This window comes from Stegostoma tigrinum, chromosome 5, assembly GCF_030684315.1.
Source record: "Stegostoma tigrinum isolate sSteTig4 chromosome 5, sSteTig4.hap1, whole genome shotgun sequence".
NCBI classification, from domain to species: domain Eukaryota; kingdom Metazoa; phylum Chordata; class Chondrichthyes; order Orectolobiformes; family Stegostomatidae; genus Stegostoma; species Stegostoma tigrinum.
The window spans coordinates 89,935,407-89,948,259 of NC_081358.1; the positions used below are offsets into that span (position 1 = coordinate 89,935,407).

The window sequence follows — 12,853 nt, forward strand, 5'->3', positions numbered from 1 at the left end:
GGAACAGGAAAGCTGACGTTTTGGGTCGGGACCGAAACGTCAACTTTCCTGTTCCTCTGATGCTGCCTAGCCTGCTGTGCTCCCCCAGCTCCACACTGTGTTATCTAGGACTCCAGCATCGGCAGTTCTTACTGTCGCTGAGAGTAGTGTTCATGGAGTCTTCACTTTTCCTTTTATAGGCTGGATAGTGAAGGTACAAGAGAGGGTACAAGCTTTTCTATGTATATTCAGGACAAGAGATTTATGTATCTTCTTGCGTAGTATGTTCCTAACTCAACAAGGAGGAATGATTTGCTGCATCTGATTCCAGGCACCAAGGTAAATCAAAGAATGGTTGATGAACATTCAGGGAACAGTGATCATACATAAGGTTTAGGATAGCTATGGGAAAAGTATAAGAAGTAAAGCAAAATAATGAAGTATAGGAGGGCAAGTTTCAATGGAGCAAAACAGATCTGGCCCAGGCAAATCAGAATCAAAGATTTCTAGGTCAAATCAGTAAAAGAAAGAATTAACTAAATTTAAAGAGGGAATTATTTAGGTGGAGTTGACGTACATTCCGTAGGCAAAAAGATAATTCAAACCAAAGGTGCCCCTGGATGACAACAGTGATAGACAGTAAGATGAAGCACAAAAAACACTGTACAGGGATGTCAAATTGATAATACAAGTGAGAACGAGGCTGAATATAGAAAGGTTGGAAGGAAACTTGATAAAAGGGATCAAAAACAAGCAAAGTGAGCATGAAAATATACTAGCAGCTAACATAATATGTACAGATCATGTTTTCTTCTTCCAAATGTAAAAAGCACTCTTTTAAAAACCAGGATGGTGGAAGGGATTACTGCACTTTTTAAAAGCAAACAATGGCCATTTATTTTAAGTGCTATTTACACTGTTGTTTTCTCAGACAGTGATGACTGTTTAGCAGCAGATGAACGGGTATAACAGAGTACAGATGAAGTGAGATCTGGCTTGGATAGGCCAGGTAATCACAGACCAGTCAGTCCCTCATCAGTTGCGGGAAATTCTTTTAAAAAGTTCTAATGGACAGAATTGATCAATGTTTGGAAAGGCACAGATTGATCAGATGGTCAGCACTGATTTGTTGGAGGGGGATCCTGTCTGACTAATTTAGTTGATTTTAGTTAATTTTTGAAAAGATGGCAAAATATATTGATGAGGGTAATGCAATTGACGTAGTTTGCATGGACATCGTTAAGGCTTTTGACAAGGTCCCATATGGAAGACTGGTCCAAAAGACAAAAGCCCTTGGAATCCAAGGCAAGTTGGCAAACTGGATGCAAACTGACTTGCAAATATGAAGCCAAGAGTGATGGTAGAGGCTGTTTTTGTGATTGGAAGCCTGTGAACAGTGGTGTACCACAGGGATTGGTGTTGGGGCCCTTGCTGTTTGTTATTTACATCAACAACTTGGATGTGAATATAGATTTAGTTAGTAAGTGTTGATAGTGAAAAGGATGGCCTCAGGCTACAGACTGATGTTGATCATGTGGTAAATTGAGCAGAGCAATGGCAGATGGAATTTAATCCTGATAGCGTAAAGTGATGCATTTTGGGAGGTCTAACGCAAGATGGATATATACAAGGAATGGTCGATCCCTATGGTGTAATGAGGGACAAAGGGACCTTGGTGTACATGCCCATAGATCCCTGGATGTATCAGCACAACTCAACAGGGTGGTCAAGAACTCACATCGGATCGCTGCTATCATTTTCTGCAGCACAGAATAAAAGAGTGAGGATGCATTGCGACAATTTTATAAAACATTGGTTAGGCCACAGATGGAATACTGTATGCAGGGCCGGTCAGCACACTATCAGGACATGACTGCATGGGAGATTCACCCAGGATGGTGCCTGGGATGAAAAGTCTCAGTTATGAGGAGAGACCAAGTAGGCTGGGTTTGTTTTCTTTGGAGCAAAGGAGGGATGGGGCATCAATCTGATTGAAGTATACAAAATAAAGAGAGGCATTGTAAGAATCTTCTCCGCCATGGCAGACGTGTCTAAGACAAGACAGAATAAGCTTAAGGTGAGGAGGGAATGGTTTAGAGGGGATCGGAGGAAATTCTTTTTCACCCAGAGGGTGTTAGAAATATGGAACGTGCTGTGTGAGAGTGTGGTAGAGGCAAATACTCTTGCAATATTTAAGAAGCACCTGGACAGGCACTTAAAATGCAAGAGCATAGTAGGCTACAGATTGCGTGCAGATAAATGGGATTAATGTAGTTTGGTATTTGTTGATTATCATAGGCATGGTGCGCTGAAGGGCCGGTTCTATGCTGTGTGACTATGATGGGTACTTACTAATGAGCTAATTATTAATCAAAAAGGGGATTCATGCATTGTGGTAGAGAGCATGACTGAGGTATTAAATTTTGTATCTGCCTTTAGCAAGAAGGCATTCAAAATTATGAGGCATCTAGACAGAGGGCATTAATCAGAAGATTTGAGAACCAAAGGGCATTGATATAAAGTGAATGGTAAAAGAACGAACAACGACATCAGGAAATTTTTCTTGTTACATGCTCTGATCTGGGAAGCACTACCCAGAGTTGAACAGACAGATTTCATTCAGGGTTTCAAAATAGAATCCTTTGGAAACCCACAGAGGGAAAGGTGGCAGGGTGATGGTAACTATCAGGAGGAATATCAAGTGGTAACAAACAACTAGAACCAATAAGCAATTGTATTAGGAACAACACACTGCAATTAGACAGCCAACTGCAAGAGTTAAGGCAGGTGAGAGTACAACAAGGCATCCAAGGCCAGGAAAGAATGAGAAAGGGCAGTAATGAAGCAGTGCTCAAGGTAGGCAAGAAGTGTACCTACAGATGGCACCCAAATCAATAAGATTCATCCCGAGATGGACAGGGCACACAAGGTGATCATGACCAGCAATACGTGCATTTGTATGAATACAAAAGAGAACAGGAGATGGAAGCATCGACTGCGGATAAAACATTTTACTGATTCGGAGGCCCAAGAAAATGTGAGCCCGACTAACTGTGAACCATGACCATTACATCAATGACAAGGCCAACATTGCGATAGCGCCTAAAACTGTCTCTTGGCATTCTAAACCTACTGGTATTATTTACAGGCAGAAAGTAGCTGTATGACGTCTAAAACTTGAAATTGTATACCAGTACTATTGAACCTAACAATATTAAAATGGCCCTGTGTATTGTTGTAAATTTGATGGTATTAAGAAATCATATGAAATACAAATAAAGGATGTAATTGAATATATATAAGGTAGCCATTACCATGAGTGAACTAAGTTTAAAGTGCATGCTACATTCCAAGGCAGGGCTAGGAGTCGCATAGTCATTGTTTAAACAGGAGTAAGTATCCTTTGTGAACACGCTGATGATACTCCTTTTCAGTCTAGTGAGAAACACCTATAAAAGGTATTTTGAGATTAATGGAGAGAGGAAATCAAGCCAACCAGACAGGAGTGCAATTCAGTACCTGGGCAGTGACAGACTTACAAAGCAACAGAAGGGTCGCACAAAACTGTGCTAAGATTGTTAACTAATGCAATGACAGAAATCTAGAATAGGGCGAGGTAGGAGAAATAAGTGACCTACATCACGCTTACAGCAGTCAGTAGTTAGACAATTAAGACACAGCCTGGCTTAGATCCAACAAGAGAAGGTAACAAATGGATCACCAGTTCTATCTCCAATACTCACACACTGACCAGGGTCAAGCACTGGATATAACAGATTTGGAATTTTAGAAATCATTTGATAAGTGCCTTTCGTTAGGCTGGTTAAGATAAGAGTCCACGAACAAAAACGTAAGTTGCCGGAGAAACTCAGCAGGTCTGGCAGAATGTTAACATTTCAGGACCGGTGACCCATCCTCAAAACTGATGGTAGCTGGGAAAACATTGGCTAATATTCAGGAAATAGGGAGGGCAATGGGTTAGGAAGTAAGTGATAGGATAAAGGATAGAGCCGGAAGAGGGAGCAGCAGTTGAATAGACATAGGAGTTAATAACGATCTGGCTAAGAGGGTGAATAGCTGTTAATGGAGACTGTTAGTGACTAACAATAGGTAGTGTGTAATGGCAGGCTACGTGATAACAAGGCCTGGCGTGTGAGGTAGGAGGCTAGGGCATGGGAAAGTTTTGGCTCTAAAATTATTGAACTCGATATCAAGTCCGGAGAGCTGCAGGGTCCTCAAGCAGAAAATAGGGTGTTGTTCTTCCAGCTTGCACTGAGCTTCGTTAGACCACCACAACAAGCCTCAGACAGAGATTGTTGGCTAGGGTACAGGGTGGTATGATAAAGTGGCAGGCAACTGGAAGCTCAGGATCTTTTCTGCAAGCAGAACATAGATGTCCTCACCCCCTCTCTTCCCACCCACAACAGCGATAGAGTTCCCCTTGTCCTAACCTACCATCCCACCATCATCCACATCCAGAAGATCACCAGCCACCACTTCCAGCAAGATGCCACCATCAGACACATATTCCATTCCCCTCCCTTCTGTAGGGACCATTCCCTCTGCGACACCCTGGTCCACTCTTCTTTCATTCCCAGAACTCCCCAACAGCTCCATGGTATCCTCGCCTGCAGTCACTGAAGATGTAACACCTGCCTACTTACCTCCTCTCTCCCCAGTATTCAAGGGCCCAAACATGCCCAAGAAACAGTTCACCTGCAGTTCCCACAATTTAGTCTATTGCATTGGCTGCTCACAATATGGTTGCCCCTACATTGGGGAAAACAAAGCATAGACTGGGTGACCGCTTTGCAGGACATCCACGTTCTGCTTGCAAAAAAGACCCTGAGCTTCCAATTGCCTGCCACTTCAACATACCACCCTGCTCCCTGGCCAACATCTCTGTCTCAGGCTTGCTGCAGTGTTCCAGCAAAACTCAGCACAAATTGGAAAAACAACACCTCATTTTCCACTTGGGGACCCTGCAGCCTTCCAGGCTCAATGTAGAGATAACTAATTTTAGGGCTTGAACTCTCTCATGTCCTAACCTCCTACTCCACATACCAGGCCTAGGCCCAAAACATCAGCTTTCGTGCTCCCAAGATGCTGCTTGGTTGGCTGTGTTCATCCAGCTCTACATTGTGTTATCTCAGATTCTCCAGCATCTGCAGTTCCCATAATCTCTTGTTATCACATAGCCTACCATTACACACTACCTATTGTTAGTCACTAACAGTTCCCATTAACAGCTATTCACCCTCCCAACTAGATTGTTATCAACTCTTTTGTCTATCCAACTGCTCTTCTCTCTTTTCATGCTCTATCCTATCTTTTACTCCATACCCCCTCTCCTTCCCTATTTTCTGCAAATAAACCAACGTTTTCCCAGCCACCATCAGTTCTAAGGAAGCGTCACCAGACCAGAAACGTTAACACATTTTTTTCTTCACACATGCTGCCAGACCTACTCAGCTTTTCCAGCAACTTCTGTTTTTGTTCCTGATTTACAGCATCCACAGTTCTTTTGGTTTTTATTTAAGAGTCTATGATGTGGGAGGTAATATATTAGGAGGGATAGAGGATAGGGTAATAATAGTCAACAAAATTGGGATAAGGGAGGCATTTCAAGATGATAACCTATAACTAATGAGTGCCACAGGGATCAGTGCTGTGGCCACAATTTAATGCTACATATTAATGCCTTGTAGTGAGTTATGCAAATGTACTATTGCCAAGTTTGTGGATGACACAAAAATAGATGGGAAGGCAAATGCTGAGGATTGGACAAATAGTCTGCAGAAGAATACAGATAGGTGAAGCAAGTGGGCAAAAAATTGCTCGGTGGAATATTGTGCTGGAAAATGTGAAGTTTTACAGTTTGGCAGGAAAAATAGAGGAGCCACCTATCATTTAAATGGATGAAAGACTTCAGAAAGCTACAAAACAGAGGGATTTAACAGTTCTCATGCATGCATCACAAAAAGCGAGAATCCAAGTTCAGCGGATAATAGGGAAGACAAACGGAATGTTGGTCTTTATTACAAAGGGAATTTGGCATAAAAGTAGGGAGGCTTTCGCTAAAATCATATAGGGCACTAGTCAGAGCACAGCAGGAATGCTGTGAATACTTTCAGGCCCCTTAATTAAGGAAACACATACGAGCATTGAAGGCAGTTCATAAAAGGTTCACAAAATCGGTAACAGCTCTGGTACCTTATGAGAGCAGACTGAATAGGTTGGGCCTGAAGAATGAGAGGTGATTTTATTAAAACAAAGATTCTTTTGAGACTTTGACAGGGTAGATGCAGTAAGGTTGGTGCCCCTTCTGGGAGAGTTTTGGGCCACAGAACATAATCTCAGAATAAGGGCTGCACATTTAAGCCAGAGGTAGAGTTTTTTTTCTCTCAGAGGTAGCCAGTCTCTAGCATTATTTACAATAGAGGGTTATCAAAGCTGGGATAGACACTTTTCATCTGTAAGCAAATCGAGGTTTATAGCAAAAATGCAGGAAAGTGGAGCTGAGGATTATAAAATCTACCATGATTTCACTATGTGCCTTCTGAAAATCCAAATCTATTAGATCCATTGCTTCCCCTCTTTCTATCCTGCTTGTTATCTCATCAAAGAATCCCAGGACACTTATCAGGAATGAAACCCTTTATGAAGCCCTCCTGACTCTGCTTGATCATATTATGTATTCCTAAATATTCTGCCATTACATATTTTATAAGTTCTGCTATAGCATGTGTTTCGTTAATGCGAATTGGCTGCTAAGTGATCGATGAATAGTGGATGCTGTTTGGATCAAGCAAACTTTCTGCTGTACAGGTATAGTGATTTCTCTATAACGCGATTTTCTATTTCGCAATTTTCTCAGTGCAAGGTCACACAAGTACACAACTATCGTGTAATAAGAGAACTACCTGCAGACTCATATTTTCCTAATAATGGACATTCACGTAAAGCTAATTGGCCTGGGGTTACCTGTTTCTGTCTCCTTCCCTTTTTAAAAAAATTGACAGTTTTCCAATCTTCCAAGCCTTTTTCAGAATCTAGGGATTCCTGAAAGATTACTTTCATGAATCTACTATCCGCGAAGCTACTTTGTTTAATATATTAAGGTGCATCCATCAAGTCCACGGGACTTACTGGTCTTAACTCCATTGGTTTTCCTAGTACTTTCTTTCTCATGATGGGTATTATATTTATTTCTTCGTCTCCTTTTGCTCCTTGATTATTTAGTGATCTCAGAACGTTATTAATGTCTTTTAGTGTGAAGATTGATGCAAAGTATTTGTTCTACTCCTCTGCCGTTTCCTGGTTCCCTGTTATTATTTCCCCAGCCTCATTCTCCAAGTGGCCTAGGTTCACTTTGACTTCTCTCTTCCTTTTTATAAATTTAAAACAGTTCTTGTCATCTGCCTTGTTGGTAGTTCCAAGTTTACCCATAATGCTCATTTTCTCCTTCTTTATTATTTTTGGTCATCTTCTGTTCTTCTTTTTATACTTTCGCAATACTCCGCCTTACCACTAATCTTTGATACACTGTATATTTTTGCTTTGATTTTGTTGCTACCCTTAACTTCGCCGCTTAACTATGGTTGGCTCATTCCTTTCCTAGAATAATTCTTCCTCAATTGATAATATATTTGCTGTGAGTCATTAACTATTTTTTAATGATCTACCACTGTTCCTTAACCATTTTTGCTGCTAAACTCCTTTACCAATTCACTCCAGCGAGCTCTGCTCTCATTCTTTTGTAATTGACCTCATTTAGGCTTAGCGCTGTTGTTTCCAATTCAAGTTATTCCATCTCAAACCAAATGCTAAATTCTATCATAGTACAGTCACTGTTTGCTAGGGAATATTTTAGTCTGACATCATTTATTAAACCATCACACATCACCAGATCCAAAATAACCTGATCCATGGTTGGATTCACAACATATTGCTCTTGGAAACTATCCCGAATACACTCTACAAATTCTTCCCCACGTCTTCTATAGTGATTGTAACGAGGTCTGTCAGCTGCACTTCAGAGAATAGGAGTTCCCCAAATGGGGCTGTTAATCTAGTCCAGTCAGGGAGACCTCACTAACATAAGAAGATTGAATTACAGGGGTGCTGACACTCTGGTGTCTGACTCTGTATTAGCAAAAGTCAAAGCCTGGAAAGTCAAAGGGATCATCAAATCAGTCCAATTTGTGAAAGAGGTAGCATTGGTTAAACTGATTTTGAAGCCCAATTGGTCAGTTTGCCTTTGTGAAAATTTTTAAATAAACAGTAGACCATTTTTGCAGCTGTATAAATACCCAAACCCTCAGATGGAGGACTTACACACAACATTGACAGGAGGGTTATCCTTCACAAAGCTGGACATGAGCCATACTTAGTTGCAATAGCATTTGGACCAGGATTACCAGAAGTATGCTACAATTAATTTCAATAAACTCTTGTACCAACATACGAGACTGCCATTTGGGCTATCGACAGCCTGTTCAATTTTTCAGCAGAGGATGGAGAACATTTTGTAAGGTCTACCTCAGGATGCCACTTATCTAGATGATTTCCTGATAACAGAGAAAACTAATAAGGGACATTTAGAGAACTTGGGTATAGTCCTAAAGAGTTTTTCCAAGGCAGCATATGCCTAAGAAGGGTAAAATGTGTGTTCCAGTCCCGCCAAGTGACCTCGTTGGGCTATAGAGTCAACAAGACCGGGTTCCTGGAAGATGAAGTGAGGATGATTAAAGGTGCCCTGCCTCTCACATCTGTCCAGGAGCCAAGGTCTTTTTTTGGGCTGGTATCTTTACATCAAACCCTTAAAAAGTGCCTGCCTTAGAAATAGTCTCACAGAGAAGCCCTAGCTTTCAAAGAAGTAATGTAACAGTTATCATCTTCTCACGCGTTTGCACACGACAATACCAAGAAAGATCTGGTACTGACATGTAATGCCTCCCCATGTGGCATCGGGGTAGTATTAGCTCATAGATGGCCCAATGGAGAACATCGTCCAATGGCTTATACATCCAGGACTGTGGCTATTGCAGAGCGTAAAAATGGTCAGACTGAAAAAGAGATTGGTGATCGTGTTTTGAATTAGTAAATCCCACCAATACCTTTAAGAGTCACAGACCACAAAAGGGTAAGCAGTGCCATCCATAGCTTCAGGCCACATTCAGTGGTGGGCTTTAATACTAAGTCCTTACAAGTTAGAACACTGTCTGGGAGGCCAAGTAGCAAATGCGGATGAATTGGGCTGCCTCCCAATTATAGATATACCACCAATCATACCCCCAGTGGAAGAGACTGGAATGATATTAAACTTTCTGGACACAATCTCAGTCACAGCTGACAAAATCAGACTGTGGTACAGAAAGATCCAGTCCTCTGCAAACTGAAACAATTGGTATTAATGCGGGAAGTTGTCAAAACTAGAGATGAAACATTTCTGGACCAGGACAGGCCAGCTGGCAGTAGAGATTGGCATACTGTTGGGAAGCAAGAGTGATTGTCCTAAAAGATTACCACCAGATACTGGCTGCATTCCAGTAAAGTCATTCAGGATCTCCAAAATGAAGATGTGGGCAAGAGGTTATGTCTGGTGACAAGGTTTGGATGTAGACCTAGCTGCATGGGTGGAGCAGTGCCCAGGGTGCAAACAAGGACAAAAACTACTACCAGCAAAACCTCATCAACTGTTGTAATGACTGGGTTAACCTTGGACTCAGTTGCATGTTGACTATACAGGTCCTTTCACGGTTTCTATGTTCTTAATCATGAGACACCCACTCAAAGTGTAGGGCACATAAGGTCCATTCAACAAATACTTGGACGATGATAGGAAAACTGAACACATCTTTTGCACCACACAGAGTCCCATAAGTGCCAGTCACAGATCACAGGCCATTGTTTACCAGGTTTGAAGCCGAATGGATTCAACATATAAGGATAGCCCCATACTGACCATTATCTAATTGTCTGGCAGAAAGAGTGGTCCAAACACTGAAGGAACAATTTATATGGCCTGCCTCGATTCCAAGCTAGTCCAGTTCTTGTCTGATTATAAGAACCACCCTACATGCAACTATACGACAGCATCGGCAGTGTGCCTAATGGGTAAAAGACTCCATACCAGATTAAGTCTGATCTGCCTGAACTTGGAGTAGGGGTGAGTGGGGCAAGCAGTGTGCAATGGCATCAGAAACTCTAATGCCAGACCCAAGGCTCCACCAAGTGAGAGGGACAGTTTGATAAAGGGATGAAGTTTGGTATAAGAGTCACTGAAATGGTCCCAAATGGATAAGAGGCGTGGTCAATGTGAGGTCAAGACCAATGATATATAAAGTTCAAGTAACTACAACAGTCCTAAATAAGCATGCGGACCAAAAGAATGCCATGAATTCTCAGACAGTGTGAGCACAAAATGTGCTGTGCCTCTGGGAACCTTTGGAATTGCTGTGGAGCCCACAGATTCACCTCTCCACCAAAACATTGTTCAGTCGTCTGAATCAGAAATTAACATGACAGAAGTAGCCACCACAACACCTTTGCTGCCGGAACAGTGAAAGTCTACTGAGCCACTCTTGATGCAACAGGTGGACTTCCGTGCATTAGAAGCCACCTGTGCAAGTTGCTGAATCGAAAGGAACCCGACCCAATGCTAAATTGCCCCAGGAAGCTCTCAAAGTAAAAAGACCAACCTGTATCCTCTGACTCAGAGAGGTTCTCCCATATAGTGACAGTAGAATAACCTGATTCCTAGTTGGATTCACAATATATTGTTCTTGTAATGTATCCCAAATACACTCTATGAATTCCATCATATGTCTTCTATAATGATTGCAATGAAGTCAGCCAGGTGAGCCTAATTGAATATAAGTTCCCTGATTGGTACTGTTAACCTGATCCCGTCAGGGTGCCCTGGCTAAAGGTACAAAAAAGTGTCTGAGATATACTCTGAAAGGTAGTACTAAAGTCAAGGATTGTTTGTGTGTAAATGAAGGGTGGCATGGTAATAGAATACCAGCCTCTGTAAAGTTATTTCATCTTCCTCCTCCAATCGGACTATCCGAATCAACATGAAAATTAAAATCACCCACGATGAATGCACTTACTGCTTTTGTTACGCGCCCTCATTATCTCCTGATTTATCCTCTGTTCCACCCTATAATTATTGTTAGGGAGTCCATGGACGACATTTACAAGTGTCTTTTTACCCTTTCTGGCATCTGGTCACCTCTAACACTTTCAGCAAAGAAACAGTGTGAAGATGATTGAGAATGATCTGGTAGGACTTTCAAGCATATTTTGGATCAAATATGGCACCCCCAGTGTTTACACTTCAACTAATGTATTTGTGCAAAATGCTTTGAAAAGTTTAATGCAATATAGCATGACACTTACATGCAAGTTCTTTCTCGCTTATTTTTAGATTGGCAAGAGTGCAGCAGTCCGAATTAGAAATATATAATGGAATTGATACTAAATTATTTGCTCAAGCTTGTTTACACATATCACCACTGTACCCTCTCACCATCCTAAAACACAATGCTCCTTTACCTCTCACTGTAAATGTGAAAAATTCGGTCAGCTCCCCTGATGATCCGATCACACACAAACTGAAAAAAAATTGTCAACGTTGCTTCCGAGTCACACCAACCCCAAATTGACGTCGGACCCATCCAATCAAAGGCTAGAAAGTGAGCACAAACCAGCAAGTGGAGGCTGTTCCGTGTTCTTCCTGAACCTTCCTCCCCTTTCTTCCGAGGGGCGGTGGATAAACCCCGATTGGAAGAAGTTGTGTTCAGGCACTGTGGTGTTAATGTGTGTTGAGGAGCCGACGATTAGTGTCTGCGCTACTAGTCCCAGACGGTTGGGCCGAGCGGCTTTGCCGAACCTGGCCCGGATCCGCCTCGCGCTCCCACTTCCGCTCGTGCGAGTTCCGTCAGCGGCACAGTCTCAGTCTTTCCAACCCAATTCCATTCTCTGCACTGCAGTCAGTTGCAGCTCGCTTCTGTGCCGCAGCTCCTTTTCCTTTAATACAACACATGCATAAAGGAAGTTTCTAAGCCACTGTTTGAATTCCATAAGCAAACGAGAGCAGAAAGCCCTGGAGAAACTCAGCAGGTCTGGCAGTTTCTGTAGAAGGGTGACTGGACTCAAAACATTAACTCGTTTTTCTCTCTCTCCGTAGATCTGCCAGCCCTGCTGAGGTTCTCCAATAACATCTTATTTTGCTTGTTTCAGATCTTCCAGTATCCGCACTGTTTTTATTATATTCTCAAATAGTGCCACGAACTTATTCGCTATCCTTTTATTTTTTTCATGGGACGCGTGGCTTGTTGATAGTGCCAGTATTTTAGTTTTGCCATTGCACCTATTTGCTCTGGATAACATGCTGCCTTCTTGAACCTCTGCAGTCCATCTAATGTTCATCCACAATTGGTCTCCTAACAGTGAAAGAACGGCAAGATATTTCAAATAAGAATGATATGGCACTTTCCGGGGAGTGGGCAGGCGGTAGCATATCTTTGCTTCTGTAGTTCTTTTCGGTGCTACAGATCACTGGCATTGATGGAGGAGCCTTTTTAAGTTGCTGCAGTGCATGTTGTAGATGGTGCACACTGTTACCAATATACATGTGATGTAGAGCACTTTACATCGGTGGATAAAGATAATCAAATGAATTGCTTTGTATTAAATGGTGTTGAGTTCTTTGAGAATGTTGGAGCTATATTTATATCCAGGCAAATAGAGGGTATCCCATCAAATGCCTCTTGTACCTGCGCAGGCTTTGAGGAGTAAAGAAACAAGTTACTCACCCCGGAACTCCTAGCCTCAGTGTTTATATAATTGGCCCAGTAAAGCTTCT

The 12,853-nt window shown here is 42.0% G+C and overlaps 1 protein-coding gene across 3 annotated transcripts in view; it reads right to left on the reverse strand.

Annotated features, from left to right (window-relative positions):
- The window catches only part of triqk (triple QxxK/R motif containing), a 94,168-nt gene extending 82,190 nt beyond the window's left edge, over nt 1-11,978 (reverse strand). The window contains exon 1 of one of the 3 annotated variants that reach the window (XM_059646130.1): nt 11,694-11,934. The gene's annotated coding sequence lies outside the window, so the exon portion shown is untranslated. The other 2 variants (XM_059646127.1, XM_059646126.1) reach the window with 2 other exon arrangements.
- Between the last annotated feature and the right edge of the window lie 875 nt (nt 11,979-12,853).